Source organism: Triturus cristatus, chromosome 3_2 (assembly GCF_964204655.1).
Source record: "Triturus cristatus chromosome 3_2, aTriCri1.1, whole genome shotgun sequence".
Lineage (NCBI taxonomy): Eukaryota > Metazoa > Chordata > Amphibia > Caudata > Salamandridae > Triturus > Triturus cristatus.
Window position 1 is genome coordinate 486,721,588 of NC_140584.1, and position 10,825 is coordinate 486,732,412.

The 10,825-nt window shown below is 42.5% G+C and overlaps 1 non-coding gene across 1 annotated transcript; it reads left to right on the forward strand.

The window, feature by feature from the left end:
• The first annotated feature begins 1,055 nt into the window (after positions 1-1,055).
• LOC146857581 (small nucleolar RNA SNORA3/SNORA45 family) lies at positions 1,056-1,185 on the forward strand. Its single transcript, XR_014980362.1, has one exon. It is a non-coding gene; the product is annotated as a small nucleolar RNA SNORA3/SNORA45 family (small nucleolar RNA).
• Positions 1,186-10,825: the final 9,640 nt, after the last annotated feature.

Sequence of the window (10,825 nt, forward strand, 5' to 3'; positions counted from 1 at the left end):
ATGTTTCCCTCCTGTTAATTGCTTGATTTTTGCTCCAGAGGAAGTGTCCCTCATAGTTGTTGAATGTCACTCATAATTACACTGAAATAGTAAAATGTCACATATAAGCAATCTGAAACATTGGCAGCTATGAGAACAGTCTGTGGAAGACACTGATAAGTAGGCTCGCTTAGGCAGAACATGGCTCCTTCACATATGTTGGGTTTTCTCATTTAATTGTGTTGGAGCTAGGTTGTATGTAGATCCTCGTGGCTCTTGAACATATTCTACTTGAGTGGCTCTCCATGAAGATCTCGGTCAGCTGATAACTGTTTTGGGTGCCTTGATCTGAGTTACAGGTAAACACTTCCTCTGCTTACTAATTTGTAAGCCTCCGCCTCAAGTCTTCCCATTACTTGGAGACTGACAGTAATCACTGTCCACTGTATGAAATTATGACCTTTGGGCCATAATCTTTATTGCAGTCTTAATTCTGTGCTTGGTGAACAGAAAATGTTTAGAGCATCTAGTGTTCAGTTACTTTGGCCTTGCGGTTTCCGGTTTATCTCATCTTATAGTATTCCCTACTTGTGGTAGGTGCAGACAATATTTTAACAGTACCATTAACAGTACCATTCAGCAGTTGGATGATATTCTTCACTGAACCTCTACGAACCACATCATAAAGATGCTGTGGTTGCCGTGATATGGGGAAGGTTGTTAGTATTGCATTTGGTTATTTTACAGAGTATTTGTATAGCATTTAATTTGCCAATTCCTTGTTTCTGTTGGTAGTCTGAGTGCAAACTGGGGGTCAATGGTTTTCCAAGTGGAGCTACCCTGACAGGAAGGGTGACTCTGAGGGAAACGAAAGCCTGTAGGAATAATGGTTTGGGTCCTCAAGTTTGTGATCTGTGGATTTTCTGTATACTGATTTCTGGCTACGGGCTTGGCATTGTGATCTTACTTATTTGTATGTGTACACACTTTACCTATCCTTCCCTGTAATTCCCCCTCTGCCAGGTCTCAAGCCTCCCTGCCACTTGTGCTATGTAGATTTACACTGGTATATTTGATACAAGGGTAGAGTCTCATATTGACACTGTTCATTGTTTTGGTGTGCTAGAGCTTTCGGAGAATACTTACTGATCTTTATTCACTGGCTCTTGGTTCTTAAAACACTCAGTCACTGGATCAGTAACATGTAATTTTTGCCACCTTAAAAACACCAAGTGGTTTTCAGGCACTGTCTTAAAACGAATGACACTCTACCTCATCAACCATACCAGCTTGCACAAATAGGTTCCACTAGACCATACACTGCGTCTATTTCAGAATACGCATTCGTTCATCTTCTCCTCCATGAACTTGAACCTCTACATGAGCCCCTCAGATCCTTTCTTGCAGGCAGTAGGATCAATATGCTGATGATTCCTAACTCTTTCTAAAAAAATATCCTCAACCAGTGATATCCAAGCACTCAAATCCTGCCTAAAACTCTCACAATCTTTTATGTCAGCTAACTTCCTGAAGCTAAACTCCTCCAGAACTGACTTCCTCCTGTTGGCCAAACGCATCAAATAACCCCAGATAGAAGCTTGATTTCCAACTTAAACCTATCATAATTCACACCCCAGCTAACAGACCATGCAAAATCCCTGGGATTCACCTTCGACACACACCTCTCATTCAAGCATCACATGGAAGACCAAGACTGTGGTTACAACTTTCCCACTTTTAGACATTGAAGCTGTATATCCCAGAAGATGACTTCGGAATAGCCATACAAGATTTGGGCTCCATTTAGACTGAGGCAACACACTGCTTTGAGGTTTCCTCAGTACTATCCTAGTACTCTTGAAAGGTATCCTACACACGGCCCAACTAGGGAACATCCATTGCAACAACAGTAAACTAAAGTAGGGGATAGTTTAGATAAATCTGTCTTAAACGCCAAAAGATGTCAAGTCTAACAAGTCATTATCAGAGTCCACCATCTCATTTCATTTTTTGAACTATTAACTAAAGTACTTGGAGTGTCCGTAGTCTACAAAAAAAATTCTAGTACTACAGATTTGTTAAACTTGAACTCCTATCTGCTTTTGCAATGAGTTTCAACCTGGACAAAAAGTGTGGGTTATGGCCCCAGTGGAACCTTGTGCCTTGCAGGACCAGTGGACTTGGGCCTTTGATGTGGTGGAGCGCAAAAGTGAAGTCACCTACCTGGTGGATTTGCAGGCTCCCCGGAACCCTTTACGGGTCCTCCACGTGAACCGCCTCAAGCCCCACTTCGAGAGGTCCGAAGTGAGCATGCTCTTGGTGACGGACGACGGGGAGGAAGCGGAGAGTGAGCCTCTCCCGGACCTCCTGTCTGCCCAAGAGGGGGATGGGTCGGTCGATGGTGTGATCCTCTCTCCGACCCTGACCGCTGAGCAACAGAGCGAGTTTCGCCAGTTGCTGGGGCAGTTTGCCCCGCTGTTCTCCTTGACCCCAGGTGTTACTCACTGGTGTATCCACGATGTGGACACCGGTGACAGCCCCCCTGTGAAACATAAGATTTACAGGTTGGCTGACCGGGTCAAAGCCAGCATGAAAGAGGGGGTCTCGAAGATGTTGGCGTTAGAGGTGGTTGAGCCGTCCAGCAGTCCATGGGCCAGACCCATGGTCTTGGTCCCGAAGGCTACATCACCCGGTGCCACACCAGACCTGCGGTTCTGTGTGGACTACTGGGGGCTCAATGCCGTCACTCGGACGGACACACACCCCATCCCCCGAGCTGATGAGCTCATCGATCGGTTGATAGCTGCCAAATTCCTTAGTACTTTTGATTTAACGTCGGGGTACTGTCAGATTGCTCTAACCAAGGGGGCGAAGGAAAGATCTGCATTCTCAACCCCGGAAGGACATTACCAGTTCTGTGTGATGCCCTTCGGGTTGAAGAATGCCCCTTCCACCTTTCAGAGGTTGGTCAACCAGGTGTTGGCCGGGCTGGAGGAATTCAGCGCCGCATACCTGGACAACATTGCGGTGTTCAGTTCCAGTTGGGACGAACACCTGCAGCACCTCGGGGAAGTGTTGAAGGCACTGCAGAAAGCAGGCCTCACGATTAAGGCCAGTAAGTGCCAGATCAGGCAGGGTTCGGTCGTGTACTTGGGACACCAGGTAGGTAGCTGCCAGGTGGCGCCCCTACAGCCCAAGATTGACACCATCCTGGCTTGGGAGCCCCCCCAAGACCCAGACAGAGGTGAGAGCCTCCTTAGGACTCACCGGTAACTACAGGAGGTTTGTTAAGGGATATGACACCATTGTTGCCCCCTTAACGGAACTGACTTCCAAGAAGCAGCCAAAAAAGGTGATCTGGACTGAGTTCTGCCAGAAGGCATTTGATACCCTGAAGGCCGCCATGTGCACAGCCCCCGACTTCTCCAAAGAATTTGTCGTGCAGACCGACGCGTCAGAGCTTGGAGTGGGAGCGGTGCTCTCACAACTAAACGAAGAGGGCCTAGATCAGCCGGTAGTCTTCCTTAGCAGGAGACTACTCCCCAGGGAGCAAAGGTGGAGTGCCATAGAAATGGAAGCTTTCGCTGTGGGCTGGGCACTGAAGAAGCTGAGGCCATACCTGTTTGGGACTCACTTCCGGGTTCAGATCGACCACAGGCCCCTCAGGTGGTTAATGCAGATGAGAGGGGAGAATCCAAAACTGCTGAGGTGGTGCATCTCCCTACAGGGAATGGACTTCACGGTGGAACACCGTCCTGGGACAGAACACGCCAACGCAGATGGCCTGTCCCGGTTCTTCCGCATCAGTGAGGAGAACTCCCAGGCGTGTGGGTAGTTCCCCCTACTTCCAGCTGGAGGGGACGTGTGTTAGACTTGGCATCTTTTGGCGTGTTTCCCCCGAGTTTTTGCTTTCTGCCCTCCCGGTTTTGACTGGTGGAACGTTTCGGCGCGCATTTCGTACTGCTGATCAGTGGTAAGGTGCTGGTGCTCCTGTGGTAAATGGTGTTATGATTGGATGTTTGACTTACTTGTCAGTCCCCAGTAAAGGGCACTGCGGGTGCCGGGGCTTGTGAGTTAACCGCTACCCGTGGGCCTGCAGCACGGATTGTGCCACCCATGTACGTTGCCCGAAAAAGGTATAAGCTATGAATAAAGATATTTCTCTACAAGTGACTTTGCTGTGTTTCTCCTGGCATGAGCATTTTCTGAATAATTCCCCAATAGAAAACCAAGTTGTTCAAGTAGAGCACAAACAATAAATAAATCAAAAATCTTGTTTTATTAATACTTTTGTATGCAGTTCTGAGTCAAGCTTTGAACTCTGCTTTGCGTTGAGAGCATTATGAAGAACGTTAATACTTAATTGAAGTATTAGTACTTGTCATTGTCGTATAAAAACCAAGCATTTAGTAAATATTTGTTTTTTGTGTGTAACGAATCCTCGTTCACCAAATCTCCCTTGGTATTCTTGAAAACTTGGTGTGGGTTATGTTCCTGACAGTGGTGGAAGATTAAAACCACAAATCTGAAACACTTTGTCACAGTTTTATACACCATTTATACTCCTACTTTACTTTCATAGGCAGATTTGTGAGACTAAGATAGTCCAATGTTTGTCCTCCCAAGTTCTGTTGCAAAACGCAATAACTATTTTGCACAAAACGGAATAGTAGAAGACGGCTTCTGTGGGCGTTATGGATCATTTTTTAAAGTAGTATTAATGGGTTATTTTTCTGCAGTAATATTCAGACCATTTAATGTAAGCCATTAAATAAGCAAGCAGAATATATTAGAAGGTTACAAAATGATTTCACTGCTGCTCTGGTATTAGCTTCTCTTTTGGTAGAAGATATTTTTCTGTTTTTTTTAAATTTCATTTTACACTTGCTATTTTCATGCTCTGAATGATTTTCTTTTTTCCTTTATTTATTTATTTTGTTTCTGGGCATTGTGTTATGTTTTGATTGTGGTTTTGCTCGCATGGAAACTGATGGTACCACCAACCAGCAGTGAAGGCTCTCATCACATTGGTTAGCAGAGGATGTTACTGATGTTGGGGGCTTGGTTCTCTGGAGAACCTGCTGCAAAAATGCATGCAATTACTATTCTGATTTATTTACCACTCCACAATATTTAATGCCTACTTGCTGTTATGTTCAATAATTATGTAATGGTTTATTTTCTGAGCATCATCATGAGTTTGTAGTGCTTTCAGGTAGGAATACAGCCACCAACTAATAAATCCCTGACGTGGCCCCAAATAATAAGGTGCTGTCAGTAATTTCTGCAGTGTAAAAGACACACAAATTCCTCTTGTGTGCAGTTACCGTCATAAGGGATGGGCATTAAAAAGACCATCTCAGTAGAAAAACGTTACTGAAGGCTGTTGGAGCCCTTTCATCAATCTTAAAAATGGAAGTGTGGAATGAAATTCGTGTCTCACTTAGCTTGCATGCCTAGCTCTGTCCAAGGTTCCTTCCTAATCCAACACGCTTGCACAGACTTAAGACTTGAACTGCATTATGTAACTCCAGACCACATATTACATGCGATATTCAGCATTCACACCTGTCATTTGTTTTCTGTGTGCCAAGCAATGTAAAAAAGAATGGATGGAATGCTTGAATTAATCTCAGCACACTGGTTATTTACTCAGGATCGCATCCAGTTCCATTGGGGTAGGGGCTGTTGCCCATCATGCCATTTCAGTCACATCTCAGCCATGCACAGCATCTCTTTGTCTTAATCCAATAGGAATGGTCCAGCCTGAACTGCCAGGCAAAGTCCGTTCTTAACTGGAACACAAGCAACCCCCGATCAGTGTCATCCTTTTTGGACCTCTTCGGTAGAATGCATCTTGGTTTCAGTGGCACATTGAGCATAGGACCTGTCAGACATAGGGTATCTCTACAGCAGTGGTCACAAGTAACCTTGAACGTAACAAAACCCTCTGTACACCAAGCTCACCAAGTAACACCTTGCCCAACCACAGTTAAGTAAATTAAAAATACCAAGATGTGGAGAGAATAAAAATGTATTTGTTCATCTTGCAGACAACGCATACCAACTGTCCAAGTGGACTAGGATTACAAAAATCAATATTCTAAGCAAGTATACACTTAGTAGTGACTGGTAATTGCTTTCTAAATGTATAAAGTTAATGGATAGGGAATAAAGTGGAGGACTTAGTAGGAGAGAAAAGGGAAAAACTGAAAATTACACATTTCCATTTAGTTTTCTATTCACATAGAAAAACAAGAACGATAAGAGGATACATAGATTAAATTGAAGAGCATACCAAGATAGAAACTCTTGAGTAGTTCACCACAATGGACTATATACCATCCCAAAGTAGAGCTTTCTCATTGTACCATATTGCGCTGTACCTGTCTCGTTCTCTGATGTGCTCATTCCCATCCGTAATCACATTTTGACCTTAACGTCTGTTCATCTCAATTTTTATACAGCTATAAATCTTGGTACCACACCTGCTTATCTTATTACGAGTACCCTTCCAAGCACACACACTCGTTTCAGTCCCCAACACAACTCTAATTCATCCTCTTCTACCTCAGTTCCTCTGCCCATATACTTACCCATTTGCATTACGTTCCACACTTGTCAAACCCCTTTGGGGGTATTCACTTGCACCACCTTATTCGGCTTGTTGGAAAACCCTGTCTTGCTTGCCAATATCCAGCTTCTTGTTAACCACCAGGGACCATATGTATAATCCTGTACAGCCATACCTTTTCATGTAAAGATTTCTTTCATTCTAGTCTGTTAGCATGTGCCCATACAATAATTTCCTAATGACTGATGAGCCCCTCATTATTTTGTGGGTCATTCACAGTTGTGCTGATGTAGGTGATTACACATGCTTTCACATCTCAAGCCTCATGGTAGAGGTAAGTTGAGCCCCAATATCAGTAACCAACTTCTCTGGATACCTTTTCCTTGCAAATGTCTATAAAGAAAAGTGACTGTATTATTGAAATTATGACTCTAAAATTTCAACTCTGGCTACTTAGAGTGGTACTCTTCTATGACTAATCTCTATCTCGATTTGCAAAGTAATTTATTAATCAGTCCAGAAATATCTTGGAGTGGACTCTTCACAGGAGTGAGAGTGGCTGTCAGATAGTTCAGGCTTCTATCTCCTGGACAGTCTGAGCATTCCTGACCGACCTCTTATCAGCAAGGGCATCAAGGCCAGTCCATCAAAACAGCATCCTCAGAAGTTTGTTCATAGATGACCTGCAGGGTTGTCCTTCATGAGCAATCTCAAATTCTTTTCAGAGTACCTTCCGGAGGAACATACTTGCCAGCTTACAGCAATAACTTCCCTTACATGTCTAGTTCTTCAACCACTTGATGAAAAGCTTGAGATTCACAATCAACATATTTCAGGCTAGGCCATTCTTACATAACCTATTCCTTTACCAACAACAGTTTGTCTTCCTTTTCAGTTGCCCCTGACTCACTTTCACAAATTTCTGGGATGTATCTTCAGCTACTTTACAAATCATTGCTACAACATCAAGTTCATTATTCTCATTTCTAGGGCTACCTTCACCCACTTTTTTGGGGAGGCGAGACCAGCAGTCTGCTACCACATAGCTATTACATGGGGCATAAAACATGTCTTAATTGGATTCCTGTAACCTAGAGAGCAATCTGTGCAGTGGAATTCTATCCACCCCATTGAAACAACATATTAACCAGCACCTTGTGGTCTGTCAATTAAAACTGATAACCCCAGATGTACTTCCTGTATGCTTTATAGACTAGACACTTGCCAAAGCTGGCAAGGCATATTTTCTCCTCTCTCTTTAGAATTCAGGGTGCATGACATGAACATCACATTCTATTCTTCCCTACCTGCATTCTGAATTAATAGTCCCTAGTACATACATACTGACATTCATTGCAATTATTCACTTTCATCCCACACAAAATTGATTTAGTCTTTGGCAATTACATATACTCTGCATCCTTCCTCTCTAAGGCTTCCATTTTGTCCGCAAAAGTATATTCAAATATATTATACTATTTGTAAATCCAAAGAACAACTTTTCTTTGCTGTCACAAGATGGAGCATTACGAATGGTATTCCTTAGAGATTTCTTGGACTATGTATCTTCACCAGAACTAGCATGCTCCAGCCACTCCTTCTGAAACAGTTTACACTTTTCCTTGTTCATAGTCAAACCATTCTTTTACACTCACATTTCCTTGATAACACTAAGATGTTGTCCTAAAATATTTCACAAACCTCTCAACATCTTTGAAGGAATGTCATGCCAAACAACATCTTTCTAAACTGGAATTTTCAGTGTGGGGTTAAAAATGCTGTAAGTGGTTTGGATTTCTGGCATTACTCAAATCCTAGATGGACCTAAGTTCCAAAGTGGAAAATACTGAAGCATCCTCCAGTGTGGCTATAAGTTTGATAATGTTTGGCAATGAGTGGCTGTTAACTACAATGTCACAGCTGTAGTAGTAAACAGCCACTCGTTGCCAAACATTAACACATTTCTAGCCATCCTAGAAGGTGCTTCCGTATTTTCCACCTCAGACTTTAGGTCCATCTTGGATTTGAGTGATGCCAGGAATCTAAACCACTTACAACATTTTTGACCCTACATGGACAATTCCAGTTTAGAAAATTGCTGTTTGGCTTTGAGTCAGCGGCATCTGTTGTCTGCCGTTCTAGTTGAAACCTAAGGGAAGACACCAACTCTGAAGATTCTACCTCTATGATGTTTTTCTTCTATTAACTCCCTTCTGACATTTATGGCTATATTGCAGTAAGGGGAGTCAACAATAAACAAAATGTTCACTCTATGTAAGGTTCATTTATAGCGTACGAAAACATCAGTGGAAGCTTTATATACTTGAGTCATTGAAGACAAAACATGTATTTATAAATGAAAAATGAAAATAGATGGCAGTAAAACAAGACAACAGCCAACGTGTTTTGCTCTCACATCGAAGAGCTTCTTTAGGGTTGCAAATCAAAAATGAGACAAATAAAAAACTTAATATTTATATACACCTTAAAATACTAAAAAGATATCAACTGTCCTGTTGATGTCTCAAAACAAGCCTTCCAAAACGGGATGTTGGACAATGACCAATCAGAACATCAACATGTAAAATTTGTAAACGTGTATGCAGACTGCAGTGTCACATGTGATTGAGAGGCATACATTATAACAGTCTCTGCTCCAGCTGTAAGTCTCGTGGACATGAGAAGGAAACAATGCTAACGATAAGACTGTTTCCACAGGAACTTATTGTAAAATGTTGAGTCACCAGGTACAAAACCCTGTTCAGACAAGTCATCTACTTATGAATTCATTTCTGATCCAGGGCAACTTCATTTGAAAACAATGAAAACGTTACCATAGATACTTATTGTTAAATGTGCAAGCCCCTGTTAGGTTAAGTAATCTTCTAAGTTCATATTTAAACCAGGGCAGCTTCAATTGCAACTGTAAGAATGTTTCTAAGGCACAGTGTTCACCGCCAATGTCCATGGAAGAATAAAGGAAGCAATGTACCTCAATATTCTCAAACATGTACATTAGGATTTAATTTAGACTAAAAGGAGGTCCGTGTTGAAAGATATTGGGTTATTGGTTGACAACTCATTTCAAGTAATAATCGCATTCCTTGTCAGAGTAAACCACAAAAGTCGCGAAATAAATGCCAAGAGTACGAAGTTCAGAGATAGTATCTCTCGGGATGACACAATGCTGTAAGTGGCCAACCTCCTAGCACCCCCCCCAGACCTGTGTTATATAGACAGGAGTCTGTTCTGGCCAGGTGAGTGGATTTGGAAAGGAAGCCTGTGAAAATAGAAATGATAAATGTTACTCAAAACCACAGAATTAGCTTTTTTCAACGTAACTCTGGTATTTGATGGGTTACATCTTGGTAAATCATACCTGTGAACTAGAATCGTTCTACCTCTTAGAGACTCACAGCATTGGAATTCTGGAAAAAAAACCTCTGCTAATGATGTGATTCTGCTTTCTATGGGAGGTTGGCTTTCACTGATAAAGACACTATTAACAATTAGTGGTAGATAAATTCTTTATTGTACAATTACTTAATATCATTACTGTTGTGTGCAGATTTAGATTCCGTATATAGGTTTCCCATTTTATGCCCTTATATAGGCACAATTCACATTGCCCTTATTTAGACATAGAAATCCGGCCCTTATTTAGACATTGTCCGTACAAACCAAATATAGGCATGGCCACCTACATCCGTCCATCCACGTCACAACAAATTCTTGGAAAACCAGACCCGTAAGCCTTTAGGAATTTCCCTCAGCTTGAATATTGATTTCTCCAAGAACTCATTAAGTATGCATGAACATCTATTCCTTAGGGGTTCATTCATGACATTCCTCTGCCTGACTTTTACATCAATGCTGGCATTCCTAAACACCTTCAAGGTATAAATATACCAGCACTTGCCCTGGCAAATTGCGGTTCCCGGAGGATTCGATCCGACCCAGACTACGCGGTTCGCCACGGCAGGTTTGGAAGGAGATCGAGTTCCAGCCTAATACACTGACCTGACGCTGCCATCCTCCTCGCAGAGAATCCAGCTCCAGTGCTCTCTGACTTCCCTTGCGGGGGGTTTGACTATCGCGTCCAGAAAAGAGATTCCGACCTCTCTCAGGTATGGAGCTGACTAGAACTTGGAGAAACGTTTGGCAACTCTTGGCTAAACTAAAATATAGCTAGCTATACTTTAGCAACGGCACCTGCTTCAAACCATGTACTACACTTAGGTTAGGTACACTGGTGTAGAACAATTTAGAAGC